Below are 20,987 nucleotides of genomic sequence, written 5' to 3'. Positions count from 1 at the left end.
AAACCTATTACTTGTTCATATTACTAATTATATATTAAAAACCAAAGCTGAACAAGGGAAAATTCAGAATAATTTAAGAAAGGTTATTTCACAATTCTGCTTTTCTAGATAGTAAAGTCTCCATCTGCTAGTCTAAAACAGAACAGCTAGACAGTTTAACAAATAATTATGACTTTCAGCTTTCAAAGCATTGAGCTCCGGGAGAACAATTGTTACTACATTTTTCTCCCACCAAACAGAAAACCAAAAATGAACATAATAAAGATTACAAACGAGGAATCTTCTTGGCATCTACTCCATGTTATGTTCAAATAAAAAATAACATGAAAATCTTTTGTTTCCCATTCTTTGGCTCCAGTGTAATTTGCATCTTCAAACTCATCTCTGCAAAAAAAAATGTCTTTGAGGAAGCAGGATACATTACAGCTCCGTAATGTATCCTGAGTCCTGGGTTCAATTGCAATTTGGTTTGGGTGGTGTTAGTTTGTTTGTCCTGTGTTTTCAATGTTTAGATTTCTTTCACCAGGTACTTCCAGTGACACACTAGTTAGATTTCACAGCTGCTCTAAATTGTTCCATTCTGGGTGCAGGGGTTAGTAATATTGCAACAGCACATTCTAGTGGTTATACAGGTCATTGCAGATGAAGTCAGTGTCTCCTTTCACCAACCACCTAATATTTCAACAGATCTAGAAACCATTAATGTTTTTATTTGTTTTTTCAGAGAAGGATTTCATGTTTTCCATATTTACCACTGCATTTTGTGTTATCTACAAAAAAAATATTTAATTAAACGAAAGGGCTCTCATAACTTGAAAATGCAAATTAAAGGTTTCTGTCCAGTTGTGCATTTAACTTGTTTTAAAGTAGTGGCATAGAAACTGTGAATGTCAACAGATGTTTCTGTACTCAATAATTCTCATTCACATTTAGGTATGTCTTTCTTAATGTTTTATTATTTTTTTAATTGAGGAAATTCCTTTTACAAAACTTGAACCTTTAGATCTCACTGTATTAAACAAATTGCGATACTTGTAAATTGTGTCATTAGACCACTTTGTCAAGCCGGACCTTTTGTGCGATTCTGTGTGATTTATTTGAAATAGGGTTAAGCATAAAACTACAGTGTCAGAAAATTACTTGATTAGAATAGAAGGGTACATTCTTGTAGTCTTTCTAATATTCCCTGTCACATTAACACAAATAAATACAAAGAATACAACTTTAATATGAGAATAATAATTTAAAGAAAATACATAACTGAATAGGCTGTTAACATTTTAAAACTAATGGTTCTTTGAACAGACAGAAAACAAATTGTATATTGCAACTATTTAAATTTTGTTTAAGGAGTTGGGTAATTTATACCAACCAAATGAATGCTGAGAAGAAGCAACAGTGTACTGAATACAGATCTGTCATATGATGGATTCTGTAAAAGGAAATAACTTAACCAACCACCATTTAAATACAAGCATTTAACACTATAAAACTGCTGATAAACACATCACAGAGGTCTAATTCAGAACCAGCACTGAAACAACTTTCAAGTAGAAGCTATGGAGTTAAAGGCTAAAATGAGGAATTCCAACATGACTGAGATAGCCATGCTCTTACATACAGTAGATAGACTCTTACAAATCTCTTTGTAAAGATGTGCCTCCTGTTCACAGTCTTAATTAAACAGATCTAAGGAGTATTTAAGTAAACCAGAGCAATGTGCTACTGACACATTAAAAATACCTTATTATAAGGAAGAAGAATTATTTTCACTGCTCTGTTGAAAGAAAGTTTAACTTCAACAAACTGGCACTGACTCTGAATCAAAACATACTCACCTTCTGAATCTGACAAAGCCCTTAAAGTCCGCATTAAAAAGAGGAAACACTTATTTGACACATACCCATAATTATTTATTTTCTCCAACATAAATGACCATTTTCTAATTCATAAATATTCCATTTTCTGCAAAGCAACTGAACACATACAGTAAACTTAAGATATATAGATCTCCAACTGAAATTAACTGATAACCTGAGGATCTTCAAAATTCAAATCTGCATGATACAAACATCTCTAAAATTGCATCCAAAAGGCTCCACAGGTTGCCCTGAACTCAAGAGCTGTGTAAGGTCAACTTAATGCAATAGTTCTACTGTATAACCAAGTGTTTATTTATACATTTTCTAACTGCTTAATCCATTACAGTCAAGCAATGGGTGCAAGGCAGGATACTCCCTGGATGGGACATCAGTCACAGGGCACACACGGACACATACGTAGACACAATTACACCAGTGCCAAATTTCCCACAAGCCAATTAAACCTACCAATAAGTTTTTAACATACTTATTCGTGGAAGGAAACCCACAATATACAAACTCCACACAGACAGCACCCCATGTCCAGAGTTGAACCCAGTCCCCTCAATCCGAACTGGATGCGTCTCCAATTAATATAATTGATCAGTATGAGGCAGAAGTAATAATAATATAATAATAATTGCTTACACTTATATAGCGCTTTTCTGGACACTCCACTCAAAGCGCTTTACAGGTAATGGGAACTCCCCTCCACCACCACCACTAATGTGAAGCATCCACCTGGATGATGCAACGGCAGCCATTGTGCGCCAGAATGCTCACCACACATCAGCTATTAGTGCGGAGGAGAACAGAGTAATGAAGCCAATTCATAGATGGGGATTATTAGGAGGCCATGATTGGTAAGGGACAATGGGAAATTTGGCCAGGATGCCGGGGTTACACCCCTACTCTTTTCGAGAAACGCCCTGGGATTTTTAATGACCACAGAGGGTCAGGACCTTGGTTTTCATCCGAAGGACGGCGCTTGTTTACAATATAGTGTCCCCGTCACTATACTGGGGCATTAGGACCCACATGGACTGCAGGGTGAGTGCCCTCTGCTGGCCCCACTAACACCTCTTCCAGCAGCAACCTTAGCTTTCCCAGGAGGTCTCCCATCCAGGTACTGACCAGGCTCACACCTGCTTAGCTTCAGTGGGTTGCCAGTTGTGAGCTGCAGGGTAAGTAAAAATGAAACATCTTTTCTTCACTATCCAATAAGCATATGCATACATTCTGTTTATTGGATTTGAGTATCTAGATAAAAAAATTAAAATATAAATCAGGGTCAACTGAATACAGTAGGTGTAATTTTCACTAATGATGCACTCTTGAATAATGTCAAATGACCAACAGGGGGAGACAAAGGGTAAAAGCACTATTCAATATCATTGCCTTCAAATGATTTATCAAGTAGTGGCATACTGCAAGCATCAAAGTGCATGTCTGTTGACCTGCATGTGCATGTCTATCATAAAGTAAAGTGAAAGGGCACCTAGCAGCAGGAACGATGTAACTGAAATGTTAAAACACCCACATCCATAATGCTAAAGTGAATTCAGGGGAATCAATGAAAGATTAGATTCCTAAGCCTTACTAGACTGTTTAAGAAAAAAACTGTTAACAATACCCTCCAGAATTTTTCATGATAATAGTTGGATGGGGTTTGGAAGCCTTGTGTCTTTGTTCGTAAGCAGAGAGTACTATGCCGACTAAAAGCTTATTGATATTTTTAGAGCACCTTATTCTTAAAAGTTATCAGCTTTGTGCAACATTGCACAGAGCTAACCCTTTATTTAGTTTCCCTTCTAAGTGAGAATCCAGGGGTAAAATGGAGAAAGCAACAAACATGTCAAATGCTTCTAGACTTACACTTTTATATAATTACTGATTTCTGAACTTGCTCATCATTGCAGTGTTTACCAAACAACTTGGAAAAAGCTGCGTGGTACTGAAGAGGTCTACATCAGAAAAACAAATTACATTGATAAACTAATTCAGTCTTGACAGGAAACTATGTAACTGACAGAGTAGAGAAAAGGAAGGTATACATTTATTCAAATACTTATATCACAGGACTGTAGGGTACTTTTCTGGAGTGTCCTAAAAACTGGATCCCTCCTATTAAACAGTGAACAAGAGATATGTCAGTTGCAGCCTCTAGTGGCCATTGTCAGAAGCACAGGTTTAGTTTTTACAAGGCGAACCAGCAGTGAAATTCTTTTCCACGAGAGGTCGCAAGTGACTAAAAGATCGCAGTCTGGAGAAAAATGCACATCCTTAATGTTCCTCTTCTCTCCATCCGCCCTGCTACAGCGTTTGTCCAGCACTGCTGGAAAAGAAATCCTTTGCCTGAACAGAGTCCAACCTCATCTGTGGTAATACAAACTTGGCAGAGCACAGCAAGGCAATATTGACACAGCAAACTCAATATTTCAATTCTGTTGAAATGAGGTTAGAATATAAGTACAGACATTTCATATCCTGTGGTCAGCCCCAAGGAAAGGATGGTGGGTGTCTTATTTTTCTGACCCTTGGTGTACTATAACTTAACATTAAGGGCTCTTAAGTACAATTATGTTTCAATTTGGTCCTGCAAGTGCTGAAACAGTCAGCAGGAGAGTCAGAAAAAAGGACATAAAATAAAGAAGATAATAAACAGATTTACAACTACCAACAGACTACCTGGGTTGCACTGTCATATTTGAATGATTTTGTCTTTGCTTGTAATAAAGACTACTTTATTTTTAAAATATTTACTAAAATATCTGTTTGCACACAGAATTGAATTCCGAAGAGAATTCCTAAGATGCTGCTCTTAAAGCAAACTGATAAGATTCAAGCTCAGACCTCAGTTAGTTAAACACAAATGGATATGAGAATAATGCCTCTAGTCCAACCCCAACCACTTTCCTGGACTGTATCCTACTCCTAAGACAACTGCCGTAAGATTACTCGGGGGAAAAGAAAACACATGAAACTCTCAAAAACAGGACTTGAACAAAGGTCAATTCAAAAGGGATTTCGAGAAGGAAATTGCATGCAGCGGATATCATATGTTTTAATAAAAACTACAGCTGACTTCTTTAGTCTTCTCCCGCGGTCTTCCCTAACACAATTCTCAACTTTGCAGGAAGTTTCAAATGCAGCACCTTTAGATAATGTCTTCAAAACCCCTTGATTATCTTCCAGCCTTGTCTCATTTGGCACCAACTGGTGTCCCTTCTAATCAGAGGGGAACCCGAGCAGAATGGTGATTTTGCCAACATCTCAGCAATGCCATTCCGTGGCCCGATTGATCCAGGCCATACTGTATGTCATCAACAGTTTCTCCAGCCATTCCTGTCGCACCATGCATATGATTTGAGTAGATCACGATAAGCATACTCTACATGTTGACATCGCCCTGAAAGTGGCAAACCTATTGACCGAATCAACAATATTTCATCCAGCGAAAGTGGAAGTGAGATATGGAATGTGGGGTTGTGTTATAGAATAGCCACTTCATGAAACACTGCTTACAGGGCTTTAATTTTTTTACACATGGGCCGATCGATAATGCATTCAAGCATCTGCCACTCCACTGGAGAATTACTGTAAATCACTGTGATCAATCCTACAGTAATTCTTTCTGAATTGTGACGTTTCCTCACAAGCACTATGCCAAAGCAATTATAAGAAACATTGATGAGGACAGATGCTATACTACCAGGTAAACTCAGACAGGACACAATCTCTACAATCTCCCAAATACCACTGCCTGTAGGGTATAAGACTTGAGCGCTCTCAAATTCCACTAATAATCTCCTACCATGTGTGAAATTAAATTTAGGGAACAAATTGCTAGAGTAATATTTAAGATGGAACTCATGTCCATGTGGTGATAAATAACCAGACCAGAACTTCCTAGACACTCAACCTGTTCTAGATATATCCAGGCTCTTCAAACTTAATTCTGAAGCAATTCTGATACTGGTAAATTTGTTCTTGCAAATACAGAAACCTTATAAGAGCACATCTGTAGTGTTAGGGTGAAAAATATAAACTCTGCCCCTCTTTAAACTTAGGTATTTAAAAATAACTAGGCAGCAAAAAGTGACATGGGTTTTGAGAAAACTGATCTTGTTTTAATATGGGTGCCCTTTGTTAACAAGGAATAAAAATGTTTAATTTCACATTGTATTTTAAGATTTTTAATGTTTTGTTGTGTGGCCAAAAACGTACATATGAAGCCCTCTTTGGTTGCAGGGTTATAACTACTCTTCCACTTCAAAGTCACATATCCAAGCTTGTTTTCAGAACACTATTGTCTAAAACAAAAATGGAAATCAAACCTTTCATCATCTGTGGTGATCTGTGTCACTGAAAGCTGGGAGTTGATTGAACTCATCCTGTCTTAACGGAAGAAATATTCCCGGTCAGGAATGTTCAGTCAAGTAATAATTAAAGGGCAGAACCTTCTAGGATAGGTACAAAATTCCAACACTTCCACCACAATACATATGTATTGCCATAGCAACTAAGTAAAACCATCACCCAGACTTCAGAGGCAAACAATGGGGCCTGTACTGACCACAGGAGATCAGGAATGTGGCATTTTAGAGAGAGGAATGCAAACATATCTTACTCAAAGAAGACAACAAAACAAGAAAAACATTCTATTAGCCTCTATGAACACATTGAAAATACATGACAGTTTTCTTCTATATATGATTACATCCAAGTGCCTGTAATAGACTTGGAGATTATATTTTCCTAAACACCAGTGAACAAAAGAGAAACTGAATTAATGCAGCTGAGGCAGACTTTGTGTCTTCATTGTGCAGAGGGACAACTGCTGAGCCAATACAAAATCTACACGGCATTTATGACATGCCTTTAAATTAAAACTGCTTCGACGCCACCACCTGCCTGTCTATAGGAAGCCATTATACTGCTGGACTCTAATTGAGAAGTGTGCCTTCCTGAACTGACCGTCATTAGAAACCTAAGAACTTCCAACTGATGATAAGGAAAACCGATTTCATGCCACTGCATTGGGAAAAATGATCAAAGAAGCTTCATAGAAAAGAAACCTCAGGAGAAAAAAATAGTGTTCATAAATAAGTCTTGGCAAAACAGTTAGAAACATATTGTTTACAAGTAGCTATTTGCAGTAACAAGGGGTTGAACTTTACACCATGGTCTGTCTTCAGCCATACTCTCTTGCTCACTGGGACATGGTAGACATTTAGGTTGAAATAGCTGGTTCTTTAGTGTGTAGTTCCTTTTTTATAAGACTCGGGAGGATATGAAACTACAGTAAAACAGTTATTTGTGGCCAGTTAACCTTTGATGACAACAGAAGCATTTATTTCACACTCGAGGGCAGATTTTACAGTCCCCTTAGTTTTATTGCCACTGACAATGTGCCTCTTTAAGCTGACCACAGACTGAGTGGAACTCTAACACTAAAACAACCATTTCACCCCAAAATTATCGAAACGACTAAAGTAAAAGAAATACATGTCCAACCTCTTTCCTAGTTTCAGAATACTAAATATTTTTTAAATAAAAATGTGTTTCTGGAAGGAAGCTATTTGGATGAGGTCAGATCCATTTCTTAGCCTCCCTGAGGTACTGAAGACTCTTTCAAAAGGTCTGAGCAACGGACCAAAAATACTTTTTCCCTCTGGAGTTACCTTGTCAAGACCAGGTCAAACATGCGACCGATATGTTCACATATAAAACACAGGTAAAGTAGTAAAGTAAGCTGTTAAAGTTAGAGCAAGTAAAGTTCTTTATGTCTGTGTGCCTACAAGAGGAGGAAGAGCATTAGACAATTAGACAAAAGCTTAAAGAAGGGGAATATCAAAGAATTCCACAGGTTTCACAATGATCCCATTCTGTAGGGACATACTGTAGAAAATAAAAGGTCATTAAAAATTATGCAGCATCTGTATCTGATGCGACAAGTCCTGTCACACAGTCCTGAACAAATTTCAGATCTGAATTTTAACTTAGGACTTACTCAACTCAATAGACCTTAAAATTAGATTTTCTATCAGAAGGAAAAGGTGATAGCAGGCACTTTTCCAGAAAAAAAGTGTCAAAACGTTGGGACTGGTAATCACAGTCCAACCTTCAGTGAAGAAATGCCCAGAAGTAGAGGAGCCTTAATATTTTTGCATCGATTTTCTCATCAATCCTAATAACAAAACTTTTTTTCCCTGTTTGGGGTTCAGCCTTTGTGGGCCGACCATCAGCATTTACAAGCATTCATTTCCTACCGAACACACCTAACTTAATGCGTTTTCAAGAGACCCAAAATAAAAGGGAGAATAAGCTGCACAGTCTCAGGTCATGAAATTTATTGAACCCATTTAACAGCACTGAGCTCACTGTAAAAGGCTTTGTTTGGAAGTGATCCATAGGTTAAGATGGCTGTGGGGCACTGGAGCTGAGAACATGGTGTCAATGAGCTACCCTATCCCTGTACACTAATTTCCGCCCAGCTGAGCCTGAGCAAAAGAGCCAGTTTGACGAGAGTAAATCGGTCCTTTATGCGATTGAAAAAACATGGTGGTTAACATGGGCGCCTTGGGTATAAAGAAAACAGGGCCTCTATCCCCTGGCGGTGCCAACTGAACAGGGATGGACCTAGAAAATAAATAAATCAGACAAACTGGCTGGCTGAGCGTGAATAGAGAACAAGCTCGTTTTCCTTAGCAAGGAGGGCACAACTATGAGAAAGAGACCTACAGCACAGTCTTCACACTGAAACACTGCAAGCTGGGTACATCACAGACTTGTCTGCTGAAACACAAGGAGACCTGACTACGCAGCGCTGAGACAGCCTTCCCACAAGGCGAAATGAGAAACACATGCTGACGAAAGCTCAACGCTGATTAAAAGGAAAGAATAACACATCAGACTAACAGTTTAAAATACACACTTTCCAAGGCCAGAATATTGTTTTGTGGCGGTAACTATTTTCACCTTAGCACATCTTCCTTTAGGGCTGCAAGAGTGCAGTGCACAACTATTTTGTTCTATGACACTTTACACCTGTCTGTTGTGACTGTCCCATTATGATTGTAAGCCACTTTTGATTGAAGAGTGTGCCAAAGGAATAAATGTAAATGCCCAGCTCTCCTATTTAAACCTATAGTGTCTTAGCTTTGGGGCCTACTGCAGTTCTGTACAGTACATTTTTATGCCACATTAACACTTTTTTGATAACCAGGAATCAGGATTTGTATATCCAGACTTTATTTCATACAATGAATTCAATTCAATTCAAGCTGTATTTATCCCTTGGGGGACAAAACAATACAAGGACAGACAAACATTATTATTATTACTATTAATTATAATTATAATTATTATATACAAATATAATAATTAGCTATGTAATAATTATATAATATATAATTATAATAGTAATCAATTATATAATAATGATTGGTTATATAATTATAATAATTAATTATATAATATATGATTATAATTATTATTAATTATAACAATTACCAGTAGAGAAGACAGTACAATGGTATTACAGGAGATAAGAGAAAAGATAGTTACTTCACATCATTTGAGAGAGATATTGCAGCACAGATAAAGGGTGCAGGAGTCTATCCATTCCTTATCAAGGAGCCTGGTAAGAGTCATGGAAACGTGAAGCCTATCCCATAAGCACAGTGGAAGGGATGCCATCCATCACATGGCTCATGAGTATCCCCCTTAGGCACACACACCCAGGGACAATGTAGAGACACGATACCAGTCTATTGCAGGGATCACACAAACACACACTGGCACAGATGGACAAATTCAAGTCACCAGTTCAAACATGGGGAAAACTTGCAAACTATTCAGAAGGCTCCTAGTCTGGAGCACAAGACACAACAAACAAGACTCAGGTATCTATCACACAACCATGCCACTAGACTGTAGAATATAGCATACAGTAAATGTTTTATACAAAGATTTACAAATACATTCAAATCATGTGTGGTAAAGGTATTATTCCCCTCTGTCAGCACATTATGTCCAATAAACTCAAACTCCTCCATATAGACAAGACTATCTTTAACCTAACGGCACTGCTGCTATAAAGTTCTCATAAGTATGCATTGGGATTTTAAAGTCCTCATTACAAAATCCATTTATGTCAATAACTTTCAAAGCCACATAAGATTTTAATGGACTAAATTAATGTAGTTAAACTCATGACTACATTTTCATAGGACTACAAATATTTCAATAAATTATGTATCCTTCATATAGCCCATAAAATCAGTGCAAGAGTTTGTCTTAGCATTTTTTACCTCAAACACTGTATTGCGATTGAAAACTGTAAGCATTTTCCCAAGGACAAATCATAACAGGGCAGTTGCTGAAAAATAAAGCTAAAGGTTTTTGTAAGTGTTGCAGGCAGCCTGTCTATGTTTAGAAACAGTTTGATAAAAGTTACTATGGTGTGTATCTAAAGATCAGGAAGATGGCATAAGCTTTATAGCAGTGTAAAAGTCAAAAAGCAAGGACAACAAAAGAAGAATACTGCAAAGATGTGGCGTACATGAATACATATCTTGAGAGATGTGATGGCTGAGAGAGAAAAAGATCATTTCAATTCTAACTAAACACAGAAATGAAGGAGACCTGTAAAGTGTGAAATAGTGTAGGCCCTGCATGTGTGAGACATTGGAAGGTCTATTTTATAGCAACCTAAAAAGAAAATCAGCCTCATGCCTACTCAGAGACACCCAGCTTTTATAGGAAGAGAAACAGACTACTTCTCCTTTTACATTAGTAACTTCAGTTTGTGATGACAGGAAAGCAAATGAAAGATGAGGAGTTTGTCCCACACTTTTACTTTCCTCCTGCTCAGCCCAGAGCCTATCCCCAAGGCTAAATGAGGCAAAGCAGATTCCTCATTTCCTTGAAAGAACTAAGCAATTTGCTACTTGTTTCCCCCACCACCTTCTTTAAATAAAACTCAGGCCTTTTATGTACAACATTAAAAAAGACAATTGTTTCTGCCTCTGGGATTAAAACCAGCACCAGGATACTGGCACAGAGCCGAGGAAAATCAGGAGCAGCTGAGGGTGACAGCAGTCTGTGCTTTGTATTCACTTAATTTTTTTTAAACTTACAGTTGATAAACCTCAGACGGCCACCCAAGGGACAGTTTTAGAGAAGCAATTTAACTCACAGGCTAAGAGCCTGGAAACAAAACTGGGAAAGGTCACTCATTAACGAAACAGGAGCTGTTATAACTTCTGACATATGACTCATTACACTTAGCTCATTTAGCAAAATGTAAGAGTAGGGAACCTGAGACAATCTTGGTTAAACAACTAGAATATTAATCTGGAGGCAAGGATTATCAGAAAACACTTAGAATGTTTCCAATTCAGTATTTTTCAGTATTGAGCATCTCACTGAGATAAATCAAATGTCATTTAATGGCCAAATGAAACATTTTGCAGGACAGAAAATATTTCAAGATTTGTGCGGAACATCCATATAAATGAGTCTTTTCTGTTCTCCACCAGCTGCCCTGAGACTAAAAACCTATGGAACGAACCATGGAAAACAAGGTGTTCTTTGCTGCAGAAGTGCAGAAGTGAGAAGGTAATAATACCTTGCTTTTCTTTGCAGTTTAGCCTCACTGAAGGTTTCATACATAGGCAGAACAGCGAGAAAGTCACTTGAGTGAAAACAAAAAGTGACAAGCCCACATACCCTCTCGCTTTCCCCAATCCTCTGACCTGACACCCCCCGCTCACTCCCTGCTATACACACAATCACACACACACCTCTAAACAAAGGTGCCATTTTCTTCCCCAGGGGTCAGCAGTTTTCTCAATCAGACGGCCACTTGTTCTCGGTCAGAGGCTGCCCAATCTCAGGCCATTCTTCCCAGCTTCCTTGAGCCCCAGTCTCCCCTGAGACAAGCCAGCCATTGTTCCTTTTCAGCTAATAAATGACAACGCTCCTGTTCTGACACACTTTAAAGTTGCTCCCAAGAAAGGAAGGAAGAAAGAATGGGAGAGAAATAAAATATTTTTCTTTCTTTGCAGATTATTTTGAGATTTGAAGTAGGTGGAGTTTTTGCTTTATTTCTATCATGAAATAAAGCTAATGGAGATCATGATCTGTTTTTCCAGCCCTTCAAAAAATGACAACAATGCTTCCAAAATAAGTAGTATTTAAGTCACATTTTGTCCACGTTGAGAGGCAAATGCACATCAGTGCCCGCCATTTTCTTTAAAGTCAAACTTAAAAAGATAGTGTTTTCCTGAGCTACTTTCATTCTCACCTTCCCAAGATAAATGTCAGATCATGTTTGACTAGAGACTTGAAACAGTCCAGAAAGCATTTAAATAGTGTTTCTTATCAGTAAGCAAACAGCAGTCTATGACTAAGATAAGTCACTATGACTGAAGTCTTCTAAGTCTTAATATTACATTTCTTACCTTTCAGTTTTTCAGCTTATTCTAAAAGCTCTTGCTTTCCATGAAGCTCAGAGCAAGTTCAATGGAGCTTCAGGTACTTACTGACCATATAAGTCTAACAGTCCATACCATTGTCTCTAAGTTATATAGTCCCATACTATATTTTATAATTAATAATAATAATAATATACCAAAAAGATTATAAACTGTACAAGGTAAAAGATCCTAAACAAATGTATTCAGGTGTGCTCAATTAGTAACTGAAATTGCTATTGAGGTGAATTTGATAATCAGTCTGTCTGGAAAGATTTACAATATTTCATAAGACCACCTGGACAGTTTGAGAAGGTTCTTAGGGGTCCACACCTTGGGAACTGCTGTTCTGAAATGTTGCAAACACCAAGTTTAGATCGCCAAATACATTAAGGTTTTGAACTTCCACAAGGGAAAGGCAAGTGAAGTGATCTCTCTGCAAGCACTATGGGTGCTTGCAGAGAGATCATCTAATACAGCATCTAATACAAGTTTTGTTTTATAGTAAATTGCACTACTCTGGCACTTACTGTAAGAGAACAGGAAACAAGGACTACCATCAATAATAAATAAGGATGTAAACTATGACCTCCTGATTGTATGTTGAATGACTTATTTCCTGTGGCCTACCACATACTGTAAATGTCATCTGATACATGAATGTCAAATCCAACAATGTTCTATGATACTGCAATTTGTCCATTGTTACTCTGTATTGTCTTGTGGATTTATGCAGACTAAAAAGAATATTATTTCTCTACAATTATAACTGCATGCCAAATACACAAAAGCAATGCTTTAAAATTTACCTTTATATCTATGCATACCTACACCGGGAAGGAAGGATTTCAAAGAGATTGTCCATTTAAGTCTCAGATACTGTAAAGAGCAATAGCAGAAAAGTGAAATATACCTGTTGATCTAACAAGCTATGTTCTTTTTGCTTAAAGTATAATGAACTTGATTGTTTGTACTTTTTAAACATTACAAACTGAAGGCTTAAGAGACTCAAGCACATTGGTTACAGCAAGAAAGGTTTGTACAGAATAATTTTAAAAATATCATCATTGTAAGCATGAAACATTGTAACAGAACTTTTTAAAAACCTATAAATGCGTGTCAGTTTTTGCTCTCAGTAGACATTGTTTTGTTTTTTTAATTTAAAGTATTTTTGAAGATTTTAGAATAATTTAGCTGTTCTGTGCATCTAAAGAGAATTTCCAAAGTCAGCCTTTTAAAAGCACATTTATTGAACAGGGCTATTAGACTACAACGCACAACAGGCATTCTAATCAGAGAATGCTGCCGTGCGCTGGACAGATGCTAAGAGAGGGGTAGTTGAGCTGGGGGAGTCTGATTTACAGCCTCATATCCCTCTCCTTGTTAAAGGAAAGAAGAAAAAAAAGCCCTACTGTTTTGTTAGAGCCTGCTCACTGACACAAAGTCCGCCTTTGTCTCCCTCTGGGGTATGAAATAAAGGAATTCTTGTGTCTCAGGGGCTCTGACCGAGTTTATTTGACACTTCAGCTCCTTTTGTAAACCAAGTGTCCGACCGTCAATGCTAGCCCTGAGAGTCACTTGGCGTTAGACAGAGGGTCCCTCTTCAGAGGAGAAAGGAAGACTTGTTCAGAGAAGATTTTAATGAAGGTGGGGGGGGGGGAGCAGGGTTTGGGGGGTAAAAAGAGGGAACCAGTGTGCTCCAACATATACAGGCATAGAAGGGGCTCTGTCCTAGGACTCAACAATAGATGGAATTCTTTAAGGCTAACAAACTGAAAGAAGTGGGGAGAAATAGAGATCCTTTATGTCTTAAGAATATACCGAAGGAACTGTTAAGAGCCCTTGAAACATACCTTCCTTCTAAATGTTTAACAACTACCCTTGTGCATCCTATTTACACACACACTGGTGCCTTATAGGAGGAAGGGGGTTTGAGACCGAAATTCAGGACTAATTATTAATCACAGGTGCAAGCATTTAGTCTAGCAATAATAGTTACCCATATATCTCCATAAAAGCCAACAAGGACTCTCAATTCATAATAAGTGTTTTTTAGGGCAGCAATGAATAACTTCATAGGAAACATGACGGTAAAAAGAAAATATGTACTAAAAAGATTATCATTTGGCATCTAATTTGAGTTTGTGAAATGCAAGTCTCCGGTTCTCTTGTTCTTTTCTCTGTAAAGAAATGGTAAACTGGGATCTTCTGGCTCACCTCACCGTGACCTTACAAACTGGCAAGGACTGAGCAGCGTTAGGATACTGTTGACAGCCTTGCCACAACACTGGAGATGGAGGAGGAATTGAAGATTTACATAAATGAAGGAAAAGCACTATTTTGCAGGCCTGAATGCAGCATACTTCATTGTGTATGATGCATGTGTGCTTGAGTACTTAAGACTTCAGACTGGGTCTTATTCAGAATCATATGACAGCAGGCAGCTCTCCACTGTGCTGGAAGCAGCCCTCATTGTTCCAGGACTCTCAGGAAGAGACAGGCTGGATTACTCAGGGGTTACCGTATGCCCTCTTGCCAATGTTTCAGTTGCACTTTTCTGTCAGTGCTTATCTGTGCCTTTTTTCCGTGCTTTTTCAACACGTGCATCTGCAGGGCTCCAATTTCACCTTACAGATAGGTGGCAGTCCTGGCAGGTGTCATGGTTATTATGAGCGTGTGCCACCACAGCAAGCTATCGAAACATAGCCTGGTGCAGTTCTTGTTTCTATGTCTACATCACTCGAAGTGAAAAATGCAGTGTAACTAAAGCTAAAAACAAAAGCAAGTATTTAAATACAATTATAACTAAAACAACTTCGGGGACAAAAATCTACAAAGGGTCTGTGATGTTATAGAATATAACATATATGTTATATATGTTGACTCACAATTCTTTTAAAAATAACAGAACTTATTGAGGTTTACTACATTCAAAAACATCTGCTGTGTAACACTCAGTGACCAAACAAGATAGCACTGTAATCACTGCAACATGGAGTCAGTTCAGCTAAGAGAAGATCACAAAAACTCTAAATCACTAAAAACAGAAGTCTTTAAATAACTACAAGAGGAAGCAACATTCTACAAAAAATGCCAGAAGGAAATGATCAGATGCTACTCATCAACAGACAGAATCATTGGCTTGTGTCTCACTTTCCCTCATGAATTAGAAACCATTTCAATAATTATGTCTATACATTTTGACAGCTGTAATTGGTAACACCAAACTATTTACTGATTTGTAAAGGTAATCATTTGGTGTGTTTGTTTATTACAAGCAATGTTTTGGAAAGGTGACAGGGGTCAGTCACAACATAATTAGCAATGTCTAAATTTGATTATGGTTGTTGGGTTACCACTACATATACTTTTTGTCTCAGAATGTAGACAAGCACAAAATATAGGGAACTGGTCCATGTAGGCTCAATACATTTATAATTAAGGTAGACCAAAACTTCACAGACTAAATAGATCACAACAGCAATGACCTCTGTTAAATTGCTTACCACTAAACATCCAGAGGTTATTTGACATTTATGATGACCTTCAAATCTACCAGGTGTTCCTCAGCCTTTTTTAAAATAAGTACAAATGTAAGTTGTTTGTTGTGTGTTTTGTTTAATAAATATCACTTCTGTTACCCATGTTTATTCTAAAAATTATCCAGACTTTTTTTTTAAAGCAGCACAATCCAGGGCTTGTCAAGAAACTCTCCCCCAACATGAAACCTGTTGTTCCACAAACTCTGTTTCTTAGCTGCCTGGGTTGCTGACCTTCTGTCTTGAATCAGATTTATAAAAGACAAGGTATAGGTATGCTATTTCCAAATACTGTGTGGTGAAGAAGCTGTTTTCCTTCAGTCTGTTCTGCTACACACTGTAAGAGAACCCTGTCTAAGACACTACAGAGACCCTTTCAACTACAGAAGCCTTCATTCAGGGTGAGGGTATTACTGTTTGTACAGTAGAAACACTAGCTCTCCAAGAGGTCATAACATCTTTGCCTTCATGATGCAATATAGGCTCCAGTTAGTTCAGAATGAGCCCACATTCGAGTACTTAATGTTTCAAAAACTATTAAAACCAAGAACAGTATCATGTGTGATAAAATAAAGGTTTCTTATGGACAGAAAGAGTAGGTTTGAATGTTTTTTTAACATATTAGCCCAATTTTCCAATATTAGCATCATGAAACTTTCTGACTGATAGAGAACTGAAATCAAGATACTGTGTGTTCCTGAAAACTAAACGAAAAGTCATTTATTTCAGCAATTTCATTCAAAAGTGAATGTCAACATCCTATCATTTGGGAGAGACTGCATTGACTCCATAAAAAAATTACCTCTGATAACAAAATAAACTATTGTTTATCGCAGAACTAGAAATAAAGACGCAACAATTCTAGTTAGGAAGGCTGAAAATGTCCTTTATGTCATCCAGCTATGCATGGAACTCCAAGAAAGGCAAAGAAAGTGAATTCTGTTAGTCTGGAAACTGCAGACTTGCACAGGTACACTAAGCACAGTTTCCACCTGAAAGCAACCTCAATGAGCTATTTAAAAAGTCCATCAGGTGCACAGCTCACACTGTACAAACAAGATCAGTTTGCATGAGGGCTTCCAGTCAGTCACAGGTGCTATATGAGGTCATTACACACAGCCCCATGTGTTACAGGACACCACAGAAGTCTGTTCACTTTTCCTCTATGCATTCCAAACAGGAACTGTGGCCTCATGCTTCATATAGGATTCCTGAGGTCGAAGGAACCTTGTATTGTACAGAGGCCTTCAGTTCTCCCTTCAGACCAAATCCTCTTAAGTGGCAACTAAAGAACTCTAATCGAGTAAATAAATAGACTTCTGAGGAGGGGGGTGGCTGGGATGCTAAGAAGAGATTTAAATGCCTCCTATAATGGACTGCTTTCAGTAAAAAGTCTTTCTGTTATTCTAAGCACAGGAATATTTACATCAATTGCAAAAGACATGAAAGAAGGAGTAACCCTTTCGCTTCAATCCAGAGAGAACCACACTGCAAGGCTTTTCAGCAATGTTTTCATACTTCAGAGAGGAGTCTCAGCTAAAAAGAAAACACACACACTTGTCTGGTTTTCCTGCACAGCTGTTTAGCAATCCTCTAGGGCTAAGACTAATTTAATTTATAGCACCAGTAAGGCTAACTCAGTCATAATAAGTGTGGGGGTTCTGTAGAAAACAATAAGCTGTTTTTTTCAAATTCCTTCTCTGTGATATTTTGCACCTTTAACCTCAGGAACTGATTTGCTTTTAATACCTCCTGGATTGTACAATATGTTAGGGTTAATTTTTAAATATATTGTTTCAAAAACTAACCCTAATTTTATTTTAGCTACGGCACTGCATTGAAACCCAATGATTCTTACTCCTTCTTAGTCTTCAGGAGATAAATAAAGACAATGTTTATTACAAAACATTTCAACTTCCCAAAGATTTGCATATTTAGCGCATGACGATATACAGTATACTATTCACTTGAAGAGAATGGCCCACAGTGCCCAAATTCTGGATTTATTCCACTGTCAATTGCTCTTTACTTTATAGGTTGCAAATGAAATATATACATTTTGATATTTATAAAAAGAAATGTATTAGGGATGACTAATGCTACTAAGTGATTTCTAATGGATACCTGCTTAGTTTCAAATGATTGACATGCTATGCTAAAGTACTGTACATACATTAACAGTACTCTTATACAAGTAACTTCTAATGTAAACGAAATGTTGCTCAGATGTTCCCCAGAACTTTAAACTTCACTGAGCTCGAAGTTTAATCTCTTCTATGGGGAAAGAAATGGTGTTCAGATATTACTGCAAAAATTAAATCAATATAATGGCGCACCATGTAAAATTCCTAAATGCATTCAAAGACTAACATAACATTCGCAAAACATTGGAGAGTCCTAATTAAAGGTAAGAAAGAAACAAGTAGAGCACCAGCAGATTTTCTTCTGTAAACAATGACAATGCCATTTAAACAGACAGGAATTTACAAAATAAGTAGAATGGTACCCTTGTGTGCAGTGAATGTGGGCATTTTAAACGGAAAAACAGAACGTCCTGTGTTTCCCATTTCACCATGGAAATGTGTGACTATGGAAGACTAACAAGGTTATTTAGTCACACCTGAGTAGAAGCACTGTAAGAGGTCACAGGCTTCACTGACTCTGAATAAGCCCTTACTAAGGCACAGAGTGGTCACAGCTGCGGCGGGGATGGATTATAGCTGAATAGGGGGTAATGCGTCTTTTGTAAAAGATGGCCTTCAGCAGGTTGGTCATATTCAGTGTAGTTAATTTAAACGGTTTATTTATAGACTTTAAATAGAACCGCCCAAAATGTATTTTTTATATTCATATCCAGGTACCGACTGCACCTGTGAGAACTCAGGTGCGAGTCTACAACAGCCACGCACTCAGTGCGCCAGCCGCTGTAGCAGTTGTATAGACATACTGTACAATGTTCGTTTTAGTAGCGATCTGTCTCGGAAGACAAAAAAAAATCAATATAATTGCATTTTCTGGTTACTACCTTCTCATCTTCTCCGTTATAATATCTTGGAAAGGGGCTTTGAAAAACTTTACATTTACACTTCTTATAACTTTACACTGTGATGGGAATTTTAGCTGCACTTCAAACCCCTCAAAATCGGTGGCAGGGGTTCGTTCATTTCACTTAATGTACGAACTTATGACGAATGCTTAGGAAATAACATTTCCACATTGACACATGCATGCACATACAGTAGAAGAATATAGTGATAACAGGTGTTGGTGTTTTCCACGCATTTGTTTTACCGTAGTATCTACTGTAGCTGTGCTTAAGTGCTCTATCAGTGGGTTTTAGAAGTTCCACGAGTGTGCACTGCTGAATTTCAACGACTGAGTTTAAGACAGTGCAGGTTACACTTTAAAAGAAATGCCCTTGGTAGGCGCTGTTTCCCTGAATACCAGCAAAAACTAACGGAACTGAAACAGATCAACTGAAACAAGTGCGGACCTACTCCAAAAACCGGAGAATGGATAAATATTTGAGAAGGAAACTCAAGGAACACCTGTTGTAAAAACTGATAAAAAAATGTTTTTACTACTTTTATTAGAATCTAACCAAGGACATCTTTCCACATTCACGAAGAAACGTCACCAGACAGAAGTCGCAAACACAAAGTTGTGTTTGCTTAAACTATGTTTTATAAACTAGAGACACAAACTGATACAATCAAAGGATGTTACTTCACAGCTTCTAAACAAAACATGAAGCGAAAGACAAAATTATTTTACGTGGGAATCTTACCTCTTTTAAGGCTTTCACGCCATTGATAAATCCACAAAGATTATTTGATTATTCCGTTTTTTTACATTTGACAAATGATGTAGAGAATAGGCTGTATTCTAATCCAGGAGATGGCTTGTATAATCCAAACCAAAATGACTGTTTGACATTTCCAGGTATTCTGGCCAAATAAACACCCAAAGAAATCGCACTGATGAATCCCAAACAAAGTGCGTTGATTAGTAGCAATTTATCAGAAGATGATCGGTTTCCATAAAGTGACAATAATCCATTGCGCCTCACATCATCCAGTGATCCACAAAACCGTCTCTTCATAGATGTAGAGCCATGCGACAATGTATCGAACCCGATATTTCCATACCAAGTACATTTCTTCTCTCTAAAATGAGATGTCCAAGAAAAATAAATAATTTGCCTTTTAAACTTTTTACAGTGATTCCAATTTGCCCAAAGTAGCACTTGAAAGTATTTCGTAAAGCAATATAATCCAAAACAGAGTGATGTACTACCAAGAAAACGCAGAAAAACACGTAGCTAATCCAGTAAAAAGTATTTTCCCACACAGGTATTCGTCCACAGAGCAGTAACTTAAATGTTCAATTCAATAGGCAGCCTTAGGAATGTGACGCTTCAATCTATTAGTTTAAAAATCGAATCCCAAAAGAAAACTGCAGGAAAAATCACATCCAAAATCGATAGAAATATATTCCAACTTCTCAGAGCCTACTCATTGTGAAGCCCAGTACATGATCCGTGCGATGTATTCCAGCGGTGTGATACAGCTGTAGGTGCAAAATCACTTTCCACGCAATCAGAAGCCTGTATCGACAGTAGACCGCTCTCATGGAGACTGAGCCATTCTCTGCAAAGCACGGCGCTACAATCCCCAACCTCACCTGACGCGACGAAGCAAGGCGCAGTGGGAAATGTAGTTTTCTTTGCCTCACAATACAATTCTGTCAAAATTGAAAGTACTGTTGGCGCTGCTTCAATTGCAAATAGTGGGGCTGCTACAACTACTACAATATCAACAACAACTATCTCTACTATTACTAGTAGGGGTACTGTAGCAACAGTTATATTAGGAGCAACTAATGAGAATAAACTAGATTACTAGTTTATTATATTTAACTGATAAACTAGTTTATCATATTTAATCAGTAAGATTTTATGTTAAATAACATACTGTATAGCACTAATGGTAGTAGTGAGGAAATATCATGGGGGAATTAATATTCTGTAATATAAACAGACCTATTAACCCGTTAATAGTACTAAAATTAGTTATATTTTCTTCCAAATTAATTGCCTTGTGGTT

At 37.6% G+C, this 20,987-nt stretch overlaps 1 long non-coding RNA gene across 1 annotated transcript in view; it reads right to left on the bottom strand.

Annotated features, from left to right (window-relative positions):
* LOC148824103 (uncharacterized) overlaps nucleotides 1–20,535 on the bottom strand; it is a 99,527-nt gene extending 78,992 nt beyond the window's left edge. Inside the window, exon 1 of the long non-coding RNA XR_016093744.1 lies at nucleotides 19,670–20,535. This is a non-coding gene — a long non-coding RNA (uncharacterized LOC148824103). The remainder of the gene's footprint in view (nucleotides 1–19,669) is intronic.
* Nucleotides 20,536–20,987: the final 452 nt, after the last annotated feature.

Source organism: Atractosteus spatula, chromosome 11, assembly GCF_055471065.1.
Source record: "Atractosteus spatula isolate fAtrSpa1 chromosome 11, fAtrSpa1.hap1, whole genome shotgun sequence".
Taxonomy (NCBI): Eukaryota; Metazoa; Chordata; class Actinopteri; order Semionotiformes; family Lepisosteidae; genus Atractosteus; species Atractosteus spatula.
This window is presented reverse-complemented; position numbering and strand designations above follow the sequence as displayed.